The sequence below is a fragment of the Fundulus heteroclitus genome, chromosome 7 (genome assembly GCF_011125445.2).
Source record: "Fundulus heteroclitus isolate FHET01 chromosome 7, MU-UCD_Fhet_4.1, whole genome shotgun sequence".
In the NCBI taxonomy this organism is placed as follows: domain Eukaryota; kingdom Metazoa; phylum Chordata; class Actinopteri; order Cyprinodontiformes; family Fundulidae; genus Fundulus; species Fundulus heteroclitus.
The window spans coordinates 5,832,139-5,854,465 of NC_046367.1; the positions used below are offsets into that span (position 1 = coordinate 5,832,139).

General features: G+C 41.8%; 1 protein-coding gene across 3 annotated transcripts in view; it reads left to right on the forward strand.

Annotated features, from left to right (window-relative positions):
* Window positions 1-22,327, forward strand: part of LOC105921041 (diacylglycerol kinase beta) — a 309,320-nt gene that overhangs the window by 49,020 nt on the left and 237,973 nt on the right. Inside the window, exons 4-5 of one of the 3 annotated variants that reach the window (XM_036138803.1) lie at window positions 5,731-5,777; window positions 17,877-18,063. The exons of the other annotated variants lie outside the window; for them this stretch is intronic. The gene's annotated coding sequence lies outside the window, so the exon portion shown is untranslated. The remainder of the gene's footprint in view (window positions 1-5,730; window positions 5,778-17,876; window positions 18,064-22,327) is intronic. 3 annotated transcript variants of the gene reach the window in all.

Sequence of the window (22,327 nt, forward strand, 5' to 3'; positions counted from 1 at the left end):
CTCTTCTATTCGGCTACAAAATCAACCAAAACAGGATGATCTTTTAAGCTATAAGACCATTTTTAAGATGTCAATACATAGATTTTAAGCTGGTGGGTCGCCACTGCCTCCGGTGGCCAAATGCATCGCTGCATCAACTGCACCAGATTTTTCGTGGGGGAGCGCTGCTCAATGCTTTCGTGTGTATTGCCCGGTGGACAGGCGGGGAAAATGCGTGACAGCTTCTGCCGTGGCTGGCGGCCGGCGGTGCACGAACCCCTGTGGTGGCCAATAGGCCGGAGCGGAGCACAATAAAGATTTAAAAACAATTGTAAAATATTTTTCTGGAGCTTGACTCAAAGCAAAACAATGTTTATAATTATTTGTAAACATTTGTATACTCTATGTTTATCTTGTTTTTAAGTATTTTATATTTACAATAAAATGCATAATTTATTTTTTAGACTAGTTCCATATGAGAGGTTGCAAGAAATCTTGTAACTTTACCGAATTTGCAGCTTAAGAAGATTGGGTTTGACAGACAACACCAACTGTCCTCTCAATCCAGTGCACAATACCACAACAGACCTCATCTCGCTCTACAGTACATCAAGAAAACTAAATCAAATAAAACAAGTTCACGAGTGCACATGAAATGAAGTTAATCCATATTTGTGTGTCAGGGTGTCTAAGCACTCTCCAGAATTTGACATCTCAGCAGAACCTGTAATAATTATAGAAAGTAACATTATAGTTTTTCTGCCTTTTGTTAAGACAGCAAGGAATTCATGTTGTGAATACATTACATAAATAAGATATTAATTAATTCTTAGTCAGAGGAAATCCATGGTAAAAACAGTTAGAAACGTTTTGGGTTCATATTTAATCAGAGTGAGACGTCACAACTTTGTTAGATCTCAATGTGAATTACGTGAGATAGTGAGTGCTCTCACCTGTTGAAGTTAAATTTGTTCTACATGCTTCTGCCTTGGAAAATATTCGTCTTTTTACAAAAAGAATGTTTAAAGCCAGATTTGTGAATAAAGGTTATTCAGAGAACGCAAGAAAAGGGAGCTTTGTGTCTGGAACTTTTGTCCTAGCTGTCTAGCTGCATATGGCCCCAGGACAGCACAATAATTTTCTTGAAGTATAATTTTGGAGAAGTAGAAACAAGTATTAATTTCAAAAGGTAGGTAAAAAAAAGAAATTTTTTTTTACAAAATCTTAAAATGTTGGATAGTCGTTATTTCCATCTTGCTGTGAAAATTGGTGAAATATTATCATTTTTAATGCTTAGATATAAAATTGCAAGGCAATTACTAAAATTGCCTTTTGTTGAAAATGTTTTTTGGCATGCCATACTTTATATTTATAGGTAGCCTAGATGTGCATAATAAAAGAGTGGAACTAAAACCTGGTCTAAAATTTTTATGGAGCTTTAACTTGCTTAGAGTAATAACGTTAGATGATTATATCTTTAAATATAACTGTCTCATAAAATGTGATAGTTTACTTGGTCTAAAGAGATGATGCAATTCAATGTTATTTATATAGTGCCAATTCATGAAACATGTCATCTCAAGGCGCTTTACAAAGTCAAAATCAATCAGATTGTACAGATTGGGTCAGATTATACACATTGGTCAAAAAAATCTTATATAAGGGAACCAGTTCATTGCATCAAAGTCTTGACAAGTAGCATTCTCTCCTGTTAAATTATTATTATACCTATAGAGGTAGCTCAGGGTAACATGAGCCACTCTAACTAGAAGCTTTGCCAAAAAGGAAAGTTTCAAGCTTAGTCTTAAAAGTAGACAGGGTGTCTGCCTCATAGACCAAAACTAGGAGTTATTTCTAAAGGAGAGGAGCCTGACAGCTAAAGGATCTGCCTCCCATTCTACTTTTAGAGACTCTAGTAACCACCAGCAGACCTGCAGTCTGAGAGCAAAGTGCTCTGTTAGGAACATACGGGGTAATCAGAGCTCTGATATATGATGGAGCTTGATTATTAAGGGCTTTATGCGTTAGTAGAAGAATTTTAAATTCTATTTTTGATTTAACAGTAAGCCAGTGAAAGAAGGCTAAAACTGGAGAAATATGATCGCTCTTGTTGATTTTCACCAGAACTCCTTCTGCAGCATTTTGGATCAGTTGAAGACTTTAAACTGCATTCTGTGGACTTCCTTATAGTAGTAAAGAATTACAATAGTCCAGCTTTCAAGTAACAAATGCATGGACTAGTTTTTGAGCATTGCTCCTGGACAGAATGTTTCTAATTTAGAAGGTGAAAAAAGGAAACTCTGGAAACCTTTTTAATGTGGGATTTCAATGACCTGTCTTGGTCAAAAATAGCACCAAGATTTTTGACTTTATTACCAGAGGCCACATGTGGAATATTGCTAAAGTAATACTTTAGCAATATTTCCAATTGATAAAGTGTTACTGTTACAGTATTTCTTTTGGGTGTTTATCCACCAATTTGACTGTCAAACGTTCATAAAAGCTGTCTTAATGCAAGAAACGAAACCCTTAAACACATGAAATAACAATTAACTTTAAAGAACTAAAAATGTTTTGTTAACTTTTGACATAAAGCTGGATTAACAGCTAGTAAGATACCTTTGATTAAATTGGTATACTAATGTTTAAACCAGGGGTGTCAAACGTACGGCCCGCGGGTCGAATACGTCCTGCTGAACGCTTTAGTCCGGTCTGGTGGCCCAATGCATTTTCACTATTCAACGGCTGTATCTCCTCGCTGCATCGACCGATCTTCACCAGATTTTTTTGTGAGTCGTGGGGGAGTGCTGCCCAACGCGTTCGTGTGAATCGCCCTTTGGACGGGCGGGAAAAATGCGTGACATCTTCTGCGGTGGCTGGCGACCGGCGGTGCGCGAACCCCCGCGGTGGCCAATAGGCCAGAGCGGCCCTTGGCTTCAAGGGCCGATCATCACCGCTTGCGGTTTTAATTTACATTGTGTTTATGTTCCTGTTCTGTTTTTCTGTGTGCTAAAGGAGGAGCTTACTTAGATCACCTGATTGTTGCCTGTTAATTGAGAAGTGACTTTAGAGCACTGTTTTTGCTGCTCATGGATTCTGTTTTAATAGAAAGGTTTCCATAATTTTAGCAAAACGTTCTTCATCCATCTTTTCTGTGACTGCTGAACAAGGGCTAAGGGTAATAATCTAAGCTGTACTCATGTTTTTGGGTTGTGCCAGTTTCCTTACACATTAGGTCAAATTATGAAGAAATGGGGTTTCTCCTGTCTAGATGATGTTTATGAATTAATGTTTTCCTTCCTGTTTGTACTCTTTCAGGTGCAGTAGTACAAAACAGCACCTGGGAGATGCAAACATGTTATGGTTCTGCAATGCATGGACCCGAACAGAAGCCAAATAAGAGTACTAGGATATATTTTAATGGGTGAAAATAATAACTTACAGGTAGGAGACCAGCACAAGTAGCAGATAGTACACACTGGGTGTAGCAAACAGGAGAAACTAGTGAAAAGACATGAAATTTGGCTGCTTAAATGCTAGGAGGAGAGGGAGAGAGAGAGAGCTGAAGATGATCAGATGATTAGTGAACACTGGTGAGCATAGTGAAGAAAAGGCTAAGGGAAAGGGAGCGGAAGGAAATGGCAGAAGAAAAGGAGTAAAACAGGACTAAACAAGAATACCAAAATCACAAAGAATAAACAACTCCATACCAAAAAAAAGTAAAAAACAAAGCAACTGGACTTGTTTTACGTAGTTTAAGAAGTTTCGCTTCCTCTCCAGGAAGCTTTCTCAATTCAAAAAGTCTGGAGTAATGATGAGTACCAAGCTATATACCACTGCCCAAACAAAGGCCTTGTAATGGCTTAGATAACATGCAAATTCAACAGAAACAGGTCCACCCCTTAGTAATGGACGGTTCTCCAATATAAAGATCAGAAACCAAACAACCTCTCCACAGACGCATGGCTCAACACAGGAGAGCCACCTCCTCAGGACAAGACTCTGCTGTCCACCTACAGCTAAAGGACAAAGAAGGACACTCTTTTGAGGACCAAAATGTTCAAATTTTGGACAAAGAAGACAGATGGTTTGAAAGGGGTGTAAAGGAAGCCATCTACGTTAAGAGGGAAAAACCAACCTTAAGCAGAGGAGGAGGCCTTAGGTTCCAACTCTCAAAAACTTACAATACAGCTATAGGATTAATTCCAACCAATCATCACCTTAACTCTCACCCTCATATGGGTGATCAAAACATTGTTCCTGCAAGCCAGGCCAATAATAACCCTAACGACTCCCCGTTGCAGAGGAGTGGACCAGTTTCAGTTCAATCTGCTATCTTAATGGCTTTAACAACCGCCCATTACTAAGGGGTGAACCTGTTTCTGTTGAATTTGCATGTTATCTAAGCCATTACAAGGCCTTTGTTTGGGCAGTGGGATATAGCTTGGTACTCATCATTACTCCAGACTTTTTGAATTGAGAAAGCTTCCTGGAGAGGAAGCGGAACGTCTTCAACTACGGAAAACAAGTCCAGTTGCTTTGTTTTTTACTTTTTTTTGGAATGACCATGACCTGGATGACTGAGAATCTTCACCAAAACAACTCTATAACAAAACAAAAAATAAATAAACTGAGGTTCACAGGGGAAACAATCATCAAACGGAAATGACAAATAACCAACTAAATCCTTGATAACCAGAATACTAAATGGTGACAGGAAACCAGGAGGAAGGAGCAATATCTAGAGAAGACAAAACAACATTAAAAGAGAACAAACTGAAGCAAGCACAATCCCCAGGAACCTAAAACAAAATAATAACCAGACACCTGTGGATTGTGACATTTTCTCTGTCTCTATTGTAACAAATTGCTACTCTGATCAATGGTTGGTGGCAGTCTCCATTGCTTCTTTTATTGTGTCAGGTTTTAATTCAGATAATCAACCACTTTGTGTTAGTCTTTCATATAAAATTCCAATAAAATATTTTTATTTTTGTGGTTGTAATGAGACGATATGCAGAAAGGTTCAAGTGGTATGAATAGTTTTGCAGGCCAATGTAGATACATTTTATTGCTTCTTTGCAATCTACTGTGGTCTGTTCTTGCAATGATTCATTTTGGAGCAAACAAAGTGACAGAAATAATGTTGAAAACCAGCAGTACCTTATTCTGCAAAACACTGAACATCAGTAGGCTTGTCTAAGAAAATGGAGTTCTCTACCTCTGTTTCTGCTGCTGAACAGGAGGTTTAATACATGGACTCAAAGATTAAGCACACTGAGGCCTTTAAGTTGGCCTCATTCAGATCCACTCCACATCCCTGAGCAAAGCAGAGACTGAGCTTTCTGTCTGCCGTAATACTGATTTAATGGTACATGATGACTTGTAGGGTAAAAAAACAAATGAAACAAGAACAGTAGAAGACTCTCAGCTCTGAATCAAGCAACTCTTTATGACATACCAGACGTGCATAAAGAAAGTTGCTGTTTGAACACATTAAACCTTGATGAATCAGTGTCTGTCTGTGTAGTTTAGACCTTTTAGACCTTGTATTCCCTATACACTTGATCTTCGTGTTGACTTATTACTCTGTGGAGCAATGAAATGAACCCAAAACAAGACTGCTGAGAAGATTATGCAATCCTAGTTTGAATAATTTTCAAGCAGAACGTTTGTATTCTACTTGATTTATTTTCATTAATTTAGTTTCACATTCACTCTTCTTTGAAATATTTTTTTTTTCCTTTTCAGAGATGCCTCTGTTTTCCTGTCAGAATGCAACCTTGTTATTGGATGATGTAAGTTTTTAACCTGATTCTGTCTGTGGCATAAATAATCTTGTTTAACTTGTACATTTTTATGTCATTCTGATGTTTAAAACAAGCAGTTAAATGTCATTGGTTAGCTAGTTTAAATTAAACATGAAAATAACAGATTCTCTCAACTATTTATAGAACATGAAAAAAAATATTTTCATTGTTCTTGCTTGACTTCCTTCTTTGCCTTCGTGTGTCCCTTGGGGGTTCCTTCTTATTGTGCTCCACCTGTGTCCCATAACACAAAATAAAAATATGATTTGAATATTGCCGCAGAAATATGATATGCTAGTGTACTTTTTTCCATTTTTAACCTTCAATGTTAACATTGATTCTAATTAGTCAATCAAAAGGCTTTGAAAAGTTTAGATTTGTTATCCTATTCAAGTTAATTGATAAATGTATAGCACGGGGGGGGGGGGATGGGGTACTTTGCTGATTCAAAAACAATAAAACATTTCAAAGGTATTTTGACACCAGGAAATAAAATAATTTTAAAACATACATCAAACTGCAATAGGCCCAAATACTTGCTGAAGATTGTTCTCTTTATTTATAAAACTTGTGTGAAAGAAATCAGGAAGGGAAAAAAAGAGAACTCAAAATGCATGACTTGAACACAAAATACACAACAAATTCTTATTTGGGAATGAGTACAGCGCTGGTCTCAAAAGTCTACACACAGTTTATGTGAAGAATTTTTTTTGACAACTTTAAATAATGCCAAGACTTTTTACAAATATCCGTCCGTCCGTCCGTCTTCTTCCGCTTATCCGGGGTTGGGTCGCGGGGGTAGCAGCTTCAGTAGGGAGGCCCAGACGTCCCTCTCTCCGGCCACTTGGGCCAGCTCCTCAGGAGGAATCCCAAGGCGTTCCCAGGCCAGCCGGGAGACATAGTCCCTCCAGCGTGTCCTGGGTCTTCCCCTGGGCCTCCTCCCGGTGGGACGTGCCCGGAACACCTCACCAGGGAGGCGTCCGGGAGGCATCCTGACCAGATGCCCGAGCCACCTCAACTGGCTCCTCTCGACGTGAAGGATCAGCAGCTCTACTCTGAGTCCTCCCCGGATGACTTAGCTCCTCACCCTATCTCTAAGGGAGAGCCCAGACATACTATGGAGAAAACTAATTTCAGCCGCTTGTATCCGGGATCTTGTTCTTTCGGTCACGACCCAAAGCTCGTGACCATAGATGAGGGTAGGAACGTAGATCGACCGGTAAATCGAGAGCTTCGCCTTTTGGCTCAGCTCTCTCTTCACCACAACGGATCGGTACAGCGCCCGCTTCACAGCAGATGCTGCACCAATCCGCCTGAAAGGGAATATCTCCCGCCTGAAAGGGAATATCTCCCGCCTGTCGATCTCCCGCTCCATCTTCCCCTCATCCTCCTTTTTACAAATATAATTCAGTTTATTCAGTTTAATTAAATTTTGTTTATATAGCGCCAATTCACAACATGTCATCTGAAGGCACTTTACAAAGTCAAATTCAATGAAATCATACAGACAGATTGATTCCTATCTAAGGCAACCCAGTAGATCTAGTCTTGACAAGCAGCATTCAGTCAAGCCACAGTGGACAGTCGTCTGCAATGTTGATGGCTTTGCTCAATCCCTCATACTGAGCATGCAAGAAGCAACAGTGGAGAGGAAAGTTTGCCTCTAACAGGGAGGAAAACCTCCACCAGAACCAGAACCAGGCTCAGTTTGAATGCTCATCTGCCTCGACTTACTGGGGGTTACAGAAGACAGAGCAGAGACACAAAAAGCACAGAAGCACACATTGATCCAGGAATCCTTTCTATGTTATATGGTAATAGCAGATGATCTGTCTTCCCTGCATGATGTCACAGCTAACAGAATGCCAGACCAGATGTACCTACTATCAAGAGAAAAATGATAGAGAATAAAAAGTTAAAATAACAACAGACAATTCAAATTGGAGAACAGGAGAACTCAGTAGAGTGAGAAAAATAGGCCCTGATGTCCTTCAGTAGCCTAAGCTTATAGCAGCATAACTATAGAGATAGCTCAGGGTAACATGAGCCACTCTAACTATAAGCTTTGTCAAAAAGGAAAGTTTTAAGATTAGTCTTAAAAGTAGACAGGGTGTCTGCCTCACGGACCAAAACTGGGAGTTGGTTCCAGAGGAGAGGAGCCTGATAGCTAAAGGATCTGCCTCCCATTCTGGTTTTAGAGACTCTAGGAACCACCAGCAGACCTGCAGTCTGAGAGCAAAGTGCTCTGTTAGGAACATACGGGGTGATCAGAGCTCTGATATATGATGGAGCTTGATTATTAGGGGGTTTATATGTTAGAAGAAGAATTTTAAATTCTATTCTTGATTTAACAGGACGCCAAAGAAGGGAAGCTAAAATTGGAGAAATATGATCCCGCTTGTTGATTTTCATCAGAACTCTTGCTGCAGCATTTTGGATCAGCTGAAGGCTTTGAACTGCATTTTGTGGACTTCCTTATAGTAAAGAATTACAATAGTCCAGCCTTGAAGTAACAAATGCATGGACCAGTTTTTCAGCATCACTCCTGGACAGAATGTTTCTAATTTTGGCGAAATTCCGGAGGTGAAAAAAGGAAACTCTGGAAACCTGTTTAATATGGGATTTAAATGACATGTCTTGGTCAAAAATAACACCAAGATTTTTTACTTTATTACCAGAGGCCAAGTTAATGCCACCCAGATTAAGTAATTGGTTAAGAAGTTTATTTTTTGAGGACTCTGGCCCAAAGATTACAACTTCGGTCTTGTCAGAATTTAGATGCAGGAAATTTAAAGTCATCCAGCTTTTGATGTCATCAAGACATGACTGCAGTCGAAGTAGTTGATTGGATTCATCAGGATTTATGGATAAATATAGCTGAGTATCATCAGCATAACAGTGGAAATTAATCCCATGCTGTCTGATAATTTTGCCGATCGGAAGCATATATATAGTAAATAGAATTGGTCCAAGGACTGAACCCTGTGGTACTCCACAGGTGACCCTAGAGTTTGAGGAAGATTTATTATTAACATGAACAAACTGGAATCTGTCTGACAGATAAGATTTAAACCAGCCTAATGCTTTCCCCTTAATCCCTATAGTATATTCAAGTCTTTGTAGGAGAATATTGTGATCAACTGTATCAAATGCAGCACTGAGATCTAACAGGACAAGTACAGACACAAGTCCATTATCTGAGGCCATGAGAATATCATTAGTGACCTTCACCAGAGCTGTTTCAGTGCTATGATGAGCTCTGAAGCCTGACTGAAACTCCTCAAGTAGGCCATTGCTTTGTAAATGTTCACAAAGTTGATTAGCAACTACTTTCTCAAGAAAAGAAGATTAGATATAGGTCTGTAGTTTACTAACTCATCTTGATCAAGAGAAGGTTTCTTAAGTAAAGGTTTAATAACAGCTACTTTAAAAACCTGTGGTACATATCCATTTACTAAGGATAGACTAATCATGTCTAAAATAGTGCCACTGATGAAAGGGAATATGTCCTTAAACAACTTGGTTGGGATTGGGTCTAACATACAGGTAGAAGGTTTAGATGAAGCTAAAATTTTAGATAGCTCAGAAAGCTCTACTGCTTCTAAACAGTTCAAACACTGCGAGGATGCCAATTATTTTATTTTTAATGGCATCAACTTTATTTATGAAGAATCCCATAAAATCGTTATTACTAAGAGCTAAGGGAATGGATGGCTCAACAGAGCTGTGGCTCTGAGTAAGTTTGGCAACTGTACTAAAGAGAAATCTAGGATTATTTTTATTCTCTTCAATTAATGATGAAAAATATGATGCTCTAATTCTGCGAAGGGTCTTGTTATACAACAATAGACTGCCCCTCCAGATTAAGTAGAATTCCTCTTGGTGTGTAGAGCGCCATTTTCTCTCCAATTTCCTAACATTGTGCTTCAAGGAACGCAGCTCTGAATTAAACCAGGGAGCCAGCTTCCTGCGAATAATCACCTTCTTTTTCAAGGGAGCTACATTGTCTAATGCAGAACGCAATGAGGAAGTCACATTGTTAGCAAAGGTATCGATTTGTGAATGGGAAGAAACAGCATTGCTGCCATCTACAGGGCATTTCTGCAATACTAAGATATTAAAAAGGGGACAGACTCTTTAAGTTTTGATACAGCATTATCCGATAAAGATCTACTATAATGGAACCCTCTTTTGGGGGTGGAGAACTCAGTTAGATTAAACTCAAATGTTATTAATAAATTATCAGACAAGACAGGGTTGTGAGAGAATACTGTTAATTCTTCACAATCAATGCCATATGTCAGAACAAGGTCTAAAGTATGGAGCCGAGAGTTTGTCGGTTTATGCACATTTTGAGCAAAACCAATTGAATCTAGGATAGTTTTAAAGGCTACACTAAGGTTATCACATTCAGTGTCAACATGGATGTTAAAATCACCCACTATAATAACCTTATCAGTATTTGACACCAAATCAGGTAAGAAATCTGACAACTGATCCAAAAACTGTGTGGACGATACAAAACAACAAACAGAAGAGGTTTTATTGCTTTGCAGTTTGGATGAGGGAAACTGAGGGTTAAATGTTCAAAAGAACTGTAATTATTAGTTGGCCTGGGACTAATTAATAAATCAGACTGAAAGATAGTTGCCACTCCTCCTCCTCTTCCCACAGATCTGGGAATGTAGAAATTTGAATAACTGGAGGGGGTTGACTCATTTATACTAACGTAGTCCTCTTGTAGCCAGGTTTCTGTGAGACAAAACAAATCAATCTGATTATCAGAAATCAATTCATTAACTAACAACGTCTTTGGAGGGAGAGACCTTATATTTAATAGACCACATTTAATTCTTTTATTTTTTGGTTCAAAGTGATCCGTATGGATTTGTATTAGATTTTTATGATTTGTTCCTTTTAGATCAGTTTTTGATCTGTTAAGTTTTGGCCGTGGGAAAGACACCGTCTCAATAGGGTAATGGGTGGGTAACAGTACAGAAGCTGCAGAGAGGTGTGTTAAACTACGGCTCTGCTTCCTGGTCTGGACCCTGGGTTGTCAGCATTTAGGAGAACTAATAAATCCGGCCAGATTCCTAGAAAGAAGAGCTGGGATGAATGCCATCTCTCCTGATCAGACCAGGTTTTCCCCAGAAAGTTTGCCAGTTATCAATATAGCCCACGTCGTTTTCTGGACACCACCTAGACAACCAGCGGTTGAATGACGACATGCAGCTAAACATGTCATCACTGGTCAGATCAGGCAGGGGACCAGAGAAAATTACAGAGTCTGACATTGTTTTAGCAAACTCACACACTGAAGCAACACCAACTTTGGTGACCTCTGATCGGCGAGACCGGGTGTCATTACCGCCAGCGTGAATAACAATTTTGCTTTATTTACGCTTATCCTTAGCCAGTAATTTTAGGTAGGATTCTATGTCGCAAACTTCAGCCACATATCAGCTTCCCCCTTCCCCTTTTCATTTTCCATGTCTCATTTACTATGTAAATGTGGTTTGATTAGCAAAACAAAAAGTAAAGAGTTATGACCCTTTTCCATAGACTCTGCTTGGCCTGGCTCTACTCGGCTCTACACAAGTATTTTGATTAAAGTTTTTTTCTACAGGGTTGGCTTTTCTCAATCCTCCTTAGGAGGTAGTACCTGTGGAGGCCAGCAGTGTGGAGCCTGCTTTGGAGCCTTATTCTGCAGCAGTGGGTGTTTCTAACCAAAATGGCACTGTGCCGAATTAGAGCAGCGCAAATATTCAATATTCAATATTCAACCTATTAAAATAAATTATCTGTGTTCAATAGTGTTTAGGTTGGCTCTTTAAAAGTGCATGGCCACGATATTTCACTTTTTTTTATACGTCAGTAGCTCACTCTGGTTGCATATTAGTTGTTATTTTTGTGTTTTCTGCTTTGTTTTTGCTGAATTTGTTAGTAAATAAAGCTTTTTGTGTTTATTTACAGCATTTTACAGCAAGTACGTCCTCCGCATGTGCAGCAGGGGTTAAAACTAAGAAGCAGCTAATGGATATTAGCATCTCCCAGAGAAACAATGAAGAAAGGTCCAAGATCCAGGGAAAAAAAGTGCAAAAAAATATGATTCCAAGAGGGAAAAGCCTGGAATGTCGCTGGGAATATAGTATGAACATTGGTGTTCACTGAAGCAGATGCTTAACCTGGCAAGGCTCAGATGTGACTGCAGAGGTGACGGACGTGATTAAATATTCAGATATGAGGCTCTTAAGGTTGCTGTAGATCGATGTATTTATTTAATAACATTTGGTCTTTGATCACACTGAGCTGCCACTTTACTGTGAGGCATTGCAGAGGGTCAGGCTCAGTCCGACATTATTCACAATTGATTTATAAATTAAGCAAGCCGACATTATGATTGTTTGCTAGATGTCACCATGTCCGTTTATATTTGCTAATCGCGCCCGTGAGCAAATTATCCTCTGGCTCAAAAAGGACTATCAAGATGGAGACTTGGTGTATATAACCTTATTTTATCATGATCAAAGTTTTTTTTGGTCTTTTTTTTCCCCATAAGCAACATATGTGGCTATATACCATTAAAACCCTTTTTATAAAAAGCCCTTCATAAATTTGAACTTAGCGCACATCACACAGTCCCAAACCCAACACCCCCCCGCCACACACACACACACACACACACACACACACACACACACACACACCTCCCTCTATAACTGTCCGAGTGAAGCTGGGGATTGCTCATTACTTCAGGCTGATCTGTGAAACAGGTATTTATCGCAGGGAAATAATTATACCTACAAAATATTCAAGACATTCTTGCATATACAATAATACAAACATTATTTGTATTTTGTTATTGATATTTTAAATTTTAAAATAATCAACAGGATGAAAGAAAATACACAAGGTTAGTCACAACAGTAGGTCCTTCATCTGCCTTGTCTAAGAGAGGAACATGGCAGAACAACAGAGACAGATGTCTGTAGAAAAAGAGATGAAGTTTTTGACAGCAATAGCTCAGCAGATAAAAGGTATGCAAACGTGTACTTCAAACCGGTTGCCATCCTTCCTTGAATATTGTGGAGTCAGTTGTGAAGATTCTGGCCTTTCCTTTTTCTCCTGTGTTTAACACACAATCACCCAGTTGCCATGACATCCAGTCCTTCCATAAATACTCGTGATATTTGTGAGGCTACGTCCTCAGGAGCTTGGAGAACAGAAGTGAGTCTTGGCTGCAGCCCAGTTAATCACAGATCAATCCATAGCATTCACACAGTTTAAGTGTTAGTGATTCTGCTCAGTGGTTTGTCGATTTTCTTGGCATCTCTTCTGCTTGTAAACTCCATGGTGTACACCTGCTGAGAACAAATGGCTAGTGCAAGACTAGAGGATGACTAATGACCTTCATCAAGTTGCTAGGTGAGAAAACGCCTGAGTAGGTAAAGAAAATATCCACAGGGATAAACAGATCTAAGTGGAAATAGGGACAATAGGGACAGCATCTAATGATGTATTAAGAATGTGAGTGTGTGTCATCTAAAGTTCTAATAGGGATAATCACCAGTCCTTTTATGAGTGATGTGGAAGCTTCATCTCCTCACGTTACAAATCATGTCTGAGGCATCACAAACAACATCTTAACTGGATTTAAGTCTGGACATTAATTAAACTTCTCCAAAACCTCAGTTTTGTTGTTTTGGGGCCATTCAGATGTGGACACTCTCTAGGCCTTTAGATCTTTGTCTAGCTACATATCCCAAGTGTGCTGGATATTAAAGTCACAAACGAGGGCCAGACATTCTCCTTCTGGATGTTCTTTTAAGACACTATTTAATTTCTTATTGTTGAAACCTGAATTCTGACCTTAACTGAGATAAGTGAGGCCTGTAGAGCTTTAGATGTTGTTTTGAGTTCTTTTGTGACCTGTCGGATGAGGGGTCAGCGAGCTCTTTGAGTAAATTTGGTTGGTCAATCACTCCTGAGAAGCTTAGAAGTTGCAGCCTTAGCAGGATGTGTATGATTACCTGTGTCCACTTAGAAAAGCCAATTCTGAGGTGTAGGTGTAATCTGACACCCGATAAGAACATTTTAATTGTCTACTTACATTTCCTCCTCTAACAAAACTGTTGAAAAAATTTGAACATTTACATACTGCTGTCTTTCTGTATTTTAAACTGGATGCTACAGACCCTCCTGTGACTGATCATAGCTGAGTAACCCTGCAACAGGATTCAAATTTAGGTAATACGCCTCACTGACCAAACACTGCTGTTTACGGATCTTTCCTTTGGTCCGAAGTCGGATAAGATTGTCTGACACATACCCCGTTTACACTACCCTTTTTTAACCGAGCCGAAACCAGTCCGAGCTCTGTAACCGAGATAACTATCGAGTGTAAATGGAACGCAAACTGAACTGAACCGAGCCAGACACAACGGGCCCGCGCTAAATGCAGCCCAGTTCCAGAGGTGGGTTCGGCTCGGTTTTTCCCTATCTCGGTTATCTGATAACGAAGAGCGCATGAGCAGACCGCGTTATCTCCCTGCGGTCAGCTGACATTTCAGACATTCATAAAAATACTGGCTTCCCTACCGTGACACACGATTTTCAGTGATGATTCTGCTTAGCAGTGTGATGAATCTCAGCATCTGTCGTTGTTTCCTGCGTCTGTAAATCCTTATTAGACGTTCGTTTGCCTTATCTACTTCCCAAAAGCCGACTCTGTCAGGTAAATTCACCAAAAGTTGCCGTCTTTGCCTGACTCGCCGCAAACAACGACGTATCACTAACCATAACTGCCTGAATGTTACGGGCACCGCCATTTTGATTTGCTTGGTGGGGCCTTAAAACCCAGAGAGCAGTAGTACCGCAGATCGTCACTAGGAAGTGAGGAAACCAAGGAACCGAGATAGCGTGGTGTGTAAACGGTCATCAGGACCAAGCTCGGCTTGGTTAACTGATCCAAGCTCGGACCAAGCTCGGCCTGGATCGGTTTAACAAGGGCAGTGTAAATGGGGCTATAGAAATGGGTTATTTAATTTGTTTACGCAAGACAAAGCTGAAGCAGTTATGAAAGCTACAGAGAGGAAGTGGATTCTGACACACATAAAGACCATAAACGGGAAAATGCTAATCCATACTGCAGGTGTTGCTAAAGTTGTTGCATCCATCTGATGGACATACATGAGATGGTTTTCACTAAACCTAATTCAGCCGATCAGACAGGCTGTGATGCAATAAAACACATGCTCACACACACTGAACACAGCCAAAAAGATTAGATTTTGGAGTTTGAGTTTGAAGGTGATATGAGGTCCTTGACTGAAAGTTACATCAACATGTGCTGAGTTATGCTAAAATGTTTTCTGATCTTTTTCCTCCGCTTGCGTTATTTTATCGCAGCTCCAGGCCACTCTATCTTTGCTCAGGAGCAGTAATGCTTTTAGTTTTATGTGTAAAATGGGTTAGGAGTGCTCCGCTATTGTAAACATTTACATGCTTTAGAGTTTCTGAGGCACAAAGGCAGCCTAAGGGTGTTTGTGAGATACGTCTACCACTGAACTCTCCTGTTCTTGCAGGTCCAAGGGACAATCCAACAGTTTCAGAGAGACGTTTCTAAAAGCAGATTCCTACTTCAACAGAAAGACCCTATAAAGAACAGCCAAATAACGTGCGAATCACACAAGATCCAGATTGTAAGCTATTAGAGAGCTTCAGAGACAGTTGAAGTAGCATGTCTATATTTAGAAACGCTTGAGTCTAGAAGATTACCACTATGATGTAAGTGACTGCTGTTTGACACAGAAAAACTGCTGCATGTATCCATTTAATCATTTTGTTGCTTAGCCCTCCAGCTTCATGCTGCAGATATCTACATGTTTTTCTGTTCTGAGGTCCTGCCAAACCCTTTTTCCTACTCAACTGTCATTTGTGTTACCATGCAAAAAGTATAAATACCACTTGAACTTTTCAAACTTTTCTAAATGTTGCCACCATAACCTTGGTTAATTTTGTTGCCATTTTATTGTCTGAATTGTCAAAATTGTGGTATAATTGTGAAGTGGATAGCAAACCTTTCAAAATGTTTACAAATTTAAAAAAATTAGTTGTGCTGTGCATTTATGACAATCCACCTCTACTCAAATACACAGAAAAAAATCCCAGGGCAAGTAATTGCCAGAACATAACTGAACAAACCTCATAATAAAGTCCACAAACTAGTTCAGACCTGTAAAGTGTCTTGAGATGATATGTGTTGTGAATTGGCGCTATATAAATAAAATTTAATTGAACTATGAAAATAATATCCCAATTTATCACAGAGCTTTGTTCAATTCATCATCTGAATATAGAAAGAGAATGGCACACCTGCAGAGACATGGTTAGGCAAGAAGCGAAGCCAAGAGGCCCTAAGTTACAGGAGGAGCTGCAAAAATCAGCTGCTCAGGTGGGGGAATTTGAAGCATGAAAACAAAGACATTGTTAAAAGGGAAGCATACATCATTTTCTTTCAACTTCACAATTATGCACCACTTATGGTCTATCAAAAAATATCAATAAATTCTATTAACGTTTGTGGTTGTGACATTACAAAATATGAAAAAGCTTCCCCAGGCACTGTGGATACATGACTTCAATCTGAAGCCTCTGAAATCTGGGTTCAGTTATCTAACCATGTTGTAGCTCTCTCTTTGTAAACATGTTTGTAGTTTACCTTTCCTTCACTGCAGTGTTATCGCCGCAAGATCAGTATCCTAATTTGGCCGCGCTGCGTTCTTGCGGAGCCTTCAAAATCTGGCGCTGAGCTGTGATAAACTAAGATGTAATAGAATAGTTCATAATCACTTCCCTGCTTCGGCCTGGCTGAGATATTTCTTTGTGATGTCCCAAAAGGTACTGAAATGTATCTGGCACAAACAAAAAAAACATCCAGAACTGACCGACATTCACATTTTTACTGGGCCAGACAAACACAAACTTTCATAACATTGACTGTTGACACAGCTACTTTTACAGCCATGAAAAACAAAGCTGGCTGAGTGACTATAATGTGACTCAGAGGCGTAAATAAGCCCTCTCTTTTTCTTTGTCTTCTTCTCACTTGATACGGACAGCACAGCACACAGGAATCACTTTCAGTGAATGAATATGGCCCACTGTCCTCTGGTCAGTTCCTGCTGGCTCCTTACCCATGAGCAATTAAAGAGGCTACACAAAGGAATAGTTGTGGAGATGTTAATTTGTGTTTTTATCAACACAGAACTAAAAAACACTGAGTTAAAATTACTCTTAATTAGATGCTAAATGCAAGAGAATGTAGCAGAATGACTGGAGTTTTCTCTGGTTGTTTAGACCATGGAGTAACATAACCATCTGCTTCTGAACACTGCACTGCTGGCTGAAAGAAAACCATTGCACTTCTTTTTCACTCACTAGAAAGACAAGTTCAGCTGTTTGTAAATCTTTCTGGTGATTAAAAACATGACAATCATGGTTTTGGACACTGAAGGAGGGCCATTCAATATTATTAACGGTTAGGCTTAGTCAGGGACTTTGACACAGATAATTTAGAAATGCCTTAATTGAGACTGTAAAACATCTTAATCTGTCTCTGCTTGAGCAGTATGTCAAGCAGATGTTAAACTGCTTATGTTTCCACTAATGACATGTAAAAGGGCTCTGTCATCCTTCTTCCACCCAAAATTGTAGCAGCAGTATCTGCACATTGTCAGAAACATTCAGCTGTTTCACATCAGGCAGTCACAATAAGTGTTATCCTTAGAAACGGGTGGCTTTGACAGAAAACTGCTACGCTGAGAGAGGCAGAGACGAATAGGTTATCCGAGTAGAGTTAGAAGTACTCTGCAATGACTGAATAATACATGCATACTCTGTGTACCTGTGTATTCTCTGCCATTTTTATAAATTTATGAGGCTACTGCTTTATGTGGTCATGCTAAAACTCAAGACTAAAATCCTTTACTTTCATTTTTATAATACTTTGTAACAGTAATATTACCGGTGTTTGCTTTAGCATTGACCTGCCTTTTGTTCAATTCCTGTCTATTTTCTTGTTCTTAGGTGAGAAAGCCTCCCTTTGATAAAGGAAGATTTCCCTTATAGTCCCACAGAGGTAAAGTTTTCTTTGTGTTTAACCCATCCCTCTGGGAGCAGTGGGCTGCCTACACTGAGTGGCACACGGGGAGCAATCTGGAGCTGAGTGTCTTGCACAGGGACCCATAGTGGCATTCTGCGGGGATCGGACCAGGTACTTGCGACTATTTCAGAGCGCAAGAGCACTGCTCTGACCACTAGACCACCACTACCCCAAACTTCTGCCAAACATATTTCTTGGCATTGTCATATTGCTCAGTACTTTACATCAGAGGCATCGGGGTTATTGATGTAAATTTCAGTTGCATTTCAATCAGTGCTATCACAAGTATTGAAAATGAAAAATTGTCTTAACTGTGGAAATAGGATTGGTTTTTAAGCTGTTTTCAATTTATGGTAGCATTGAGACTTGGTGTCATGTTACTGCTGCCGCCACACGAGCTAGCACACTGTTATCAGCAGCTCAGTCTTTCCTAAGTTTTCTTTTCTTATCTGTTTTTTACAAGTGTTGTGTCTTCCTGTTTTTCTGCCTTGTTGTACACATTTGTGAAAAACTTTGTTTTTATTCTCTTTTTTATGGCATTTGTGTAGAGACCATCTAAGTGGCAATGCCTATTTAATTTATTTATATCCAAGATCAGCTGTTACCTCTCTGTAGCTGCACTATGAGGCTTCCTACAAAACTACCTGATGTTCTCCATGACCTGAGGAAGTACAGGTGCAGGACTCATGGGTGAGATGTACAGACCTTTTATCCCATTCATCATCATGGGAAATGAGAGATCCCTTTCCAACAAAGTAGATGAATTGGTAGCTCTCACCCCGCCACAGAGATGCTGGAGAGAGAACAGCTTGGTAATGCTTGGTAATGACATGGCTAATTGCACTAATGCCAAAAACACACACAAACATGGACGGTTTTCATATTAACTGGGCTGGCAGAGCCAAGCAGAGCAGTAAGAAGAGGTCTAGTTGTGTTTGTGAATGGCAAATGGTGCAACTCATTCATGCAGTTACCAGACTCCAAACACAGCATCCCCAGGTCCTTTTCCTGATATCCGGGGATTCATGTCTCCCTGTCCTCCACTCTCCCCATCTTCACTCGGTTTGTCACCTTTTGCACCAGAGACAATAAAAAGCTGAACATATTGTTGGTCAACATCAAGGAGGCATACAGCTTTTTGCCATGCTATCCCCTGGGGGGCTCAGATAAAAACCTGATTAATCTCACAGTCTGTATGTATCCCACTTGTGCATAAAGAACAAACTGTTGCGCACACAGTGAAGAGATGGTCTAAGGACACTGAAATAAGTCTGAGGGACTGTTTCAGCTCCAGTATTTGGGAATAACTCTGTGCTTTTCATAGAGAGGACAGTGCTATGCCATAAGTCATCATGGCAGCCTGTCTCTGACTCCCAGCATGTAACACACCTTGACTGCGACTCTGACTCCACCCAACAGATATAACTTATACTGCCCGGAGGGGCCTGGTCTCTTTCACAAGTATCCTCTGTATTGAAGAGGAGATGTACTACAATCTCAGCAACCTGTACCTGAACACATAGTGGACCCCGTGATAAATGGTAAATGGTTAATGGCTTGTACTTGTATAGCACTTTTAACTAGTCTTGACGACCTCCAAAGCGCTTTACACTACAGTTCAGTCATTCACCCATTCACACACACACATTCACACCCTGACGGGGGTGAGCTATGTTAGTTGCTACAGCTGCCCTGGGGCAGGCTGACAGAGGCGAGGCTGCCATACAACGGTGCCACCGGGCCCTCTAACAACCGCCAGTGATAGAGCAACTTTGCTGGATAAAGTAACTGCATCACCCTTTTACCCTTCGAAGGAGAGTTTAAGAGCGTTAAGCTTGGAGCCACAAAGACTGAATCTGTGAGATTCTACATTTCTACATTTTTATCCTTCTACATTTTGTCGTGGGATTGACAGAAGAAGTCAAATATTTAAAAACCTAAGGAAAAGACGAAGAAGTCCTCCGCTTTCCCAAGTTGATCGTCATAGCGGTGTCCTTTTACTTTGCCCAAGCAAATCACACAGAACGCTACCACAACTGCTAATTCTGTGCAGACCGGACGAGCCGCCACACATCCACCTGCCGCTGAAGCCAGGTGAGACCCTACGAGGGAGCCGCCAGCTCACGCCTCAACTGCAGGACATACCCTGTGAGGGCCGAACCAGACAGATCTCCCACCACAGAGCAACAAAGAAGAAAAGGAACTATTCATTTATTTTCTTTTTTTTTCCCCCAGTGTCCTGTCTAGCAATGTGGCAATAGGAATTGATGTCTCAATCCCAGATAGAGCTCGACAGATTTTGAGCGAACAGCTTTCGCCATAGTGCTCCGCTTGATTTATGCTTGTAAATAGCTTTATTGTGATTCCTGCAGGGAGAATTTCAAATTATATGGACACTACAATGGGAGAGTAAAGGAAGAACAAGAAGAGAGAGAAAAAAAAGAAAGAAAGAGAAGAGGTGAAAGAAAGAAGAGATAAAAGTGAGAGAGTGATAAAACGTTCTCCATCTGTTCCATCACCTGGAAAGAGAGATGCAAAAAGAACAGCACAACCAACAGACATAAAGCAACAGATCCAATCGAATAACACCTAGATGCCATTGCTAAATCATATGTATTATTATTTAAGCTGACATGTGTAATGTGATACCTGAAAAAAGAAAGTGAAAGAACATAAGTAAATAAATAAATTACAGGCTTTCTGTATATAAGTGAACACTTAATACCTGGAACCCTGCACCTGTGGGAGTTTGTGAGAGTGCACTAGTTTAGGTGAAAATTATCCAGAAGAAAATAGCTCGATAGTGGTTGTGGAGAACCAAAGGCCCGCCTTCCCCGAGCACAGAGGCAGGAGTCAGGGGACCCATAACCCCGGACTTCCAAAGGGGCCCCTAAAGCAGGGCGCCCAGGAGGGGCTGACACAGGATATCTGCAACCCCCCCCCCCCCCCCCAAGGAAAGAGGAGAGACGACCCCGAGGAAATCCCCCAGCCACCGCAATGCCGACGCCACCAAGAGCCACGGGGACAAACCCGTGGGCTCCGCCCGCAGCCAGCCCCGTTGAAGTGGTCCCGGCCAGAGGCCCCAGGGGCGCGCCGCCCCCGTGGCGGGGGCCCCGGCCACGAAGCAGCCACCGGGAGTGGGCCGGCGCACGCCCGGGAACCAGCCCCTAACCCGAGGCCCACCAATGCGCCAGAGGGCCAAGGCGCCTGCCAGCGCAGCGAAAGAGGGCAGGACATGGGGGGATGGGCTCCACACCTAGCGGAGACTTGAGATGTTCTTGGGAGAGGGAGTGGACCACACTCATACCTGGAGAAAAAAAAAAGGAAAATTCATTCACACCATCCCTCCGTTGTGCCCCACTCACCACACACAGATTTAAAAAAAAAAAAGACGCTGTACACACATTCCCACATAACACTCACATCCAACACCGACAAGAGGGGGGGTCACCCCAAATCAACTATACGACTGCTTGTGCCCGACCCCCGGACCAGACGCCCCCCTGGACCAGGCCCCCCAAAGAGGGGGGGCCAACACGACCCGTACGGGCCCCTAAATACCTAATAAACCCCCTCCCTCCCCCACCTTACCCTAGCCACCCCTGCCCCCCACCCCTCCTGGGGGGAGCGGAAATACGTCTGTAAAAGGTAGAAGCCAGGGAGAGGCTGCAGGGCCCGCCAGCCAACCACCCACCAGGACCAACACCTCAACCCTCCCAGCCCACCCACCAAGCCTACTGGCTTAACCCCCCCCCCAGAAAAAAAGGAAATAAGAGGGGGGAACCTGGCCAGGCAGCCCGCACCAGCCATCCCAAATCCCACCCCCCCAAGCGAAACCCGCACCGGGAGACGACACGGACCGGGATAGGGGGCCGGACACAAGTCCACCAGAACGTCCATCCCCCCCCCCCCCCCCCCCCCCCCCCCCCCACCCGTAGATTTAATCCCTCCCCAACACTAACATTCAAACAACTCACCATACATTCGACAGTAGACATCCAGGCTGGGTAAGTCCCTACTTCCCCTCCTTCCCCCTCCTTCACCCTCCCCCCACTAGCAGAGTGCCTATCCAATGAAGGAGAAGAGCATCTGCCCTGAGATGTTAATGACCATGCCCCCTACCAGCTCAACAGGTTCCGAGGCTCCCCAGCGCACCAGAGGCCCCGTGCAGGGGCGGACACCCGGGCGCGCGCCTGCCCACGCCAAAAGTGGCACACCCCTCGAAACCGGAACCCCCGAGGCCCGGCCGGGGCCCCTGCCCGAGGGCGGCGCGCCCCAGGGACCCCAGACCCACCCCGGCCCCACCCAGCGGCAGCACAGCTACCAGGTCAGTAACCCACGTCCGTCACCACGCAGCTCCCCAAGAGCGCCGCAA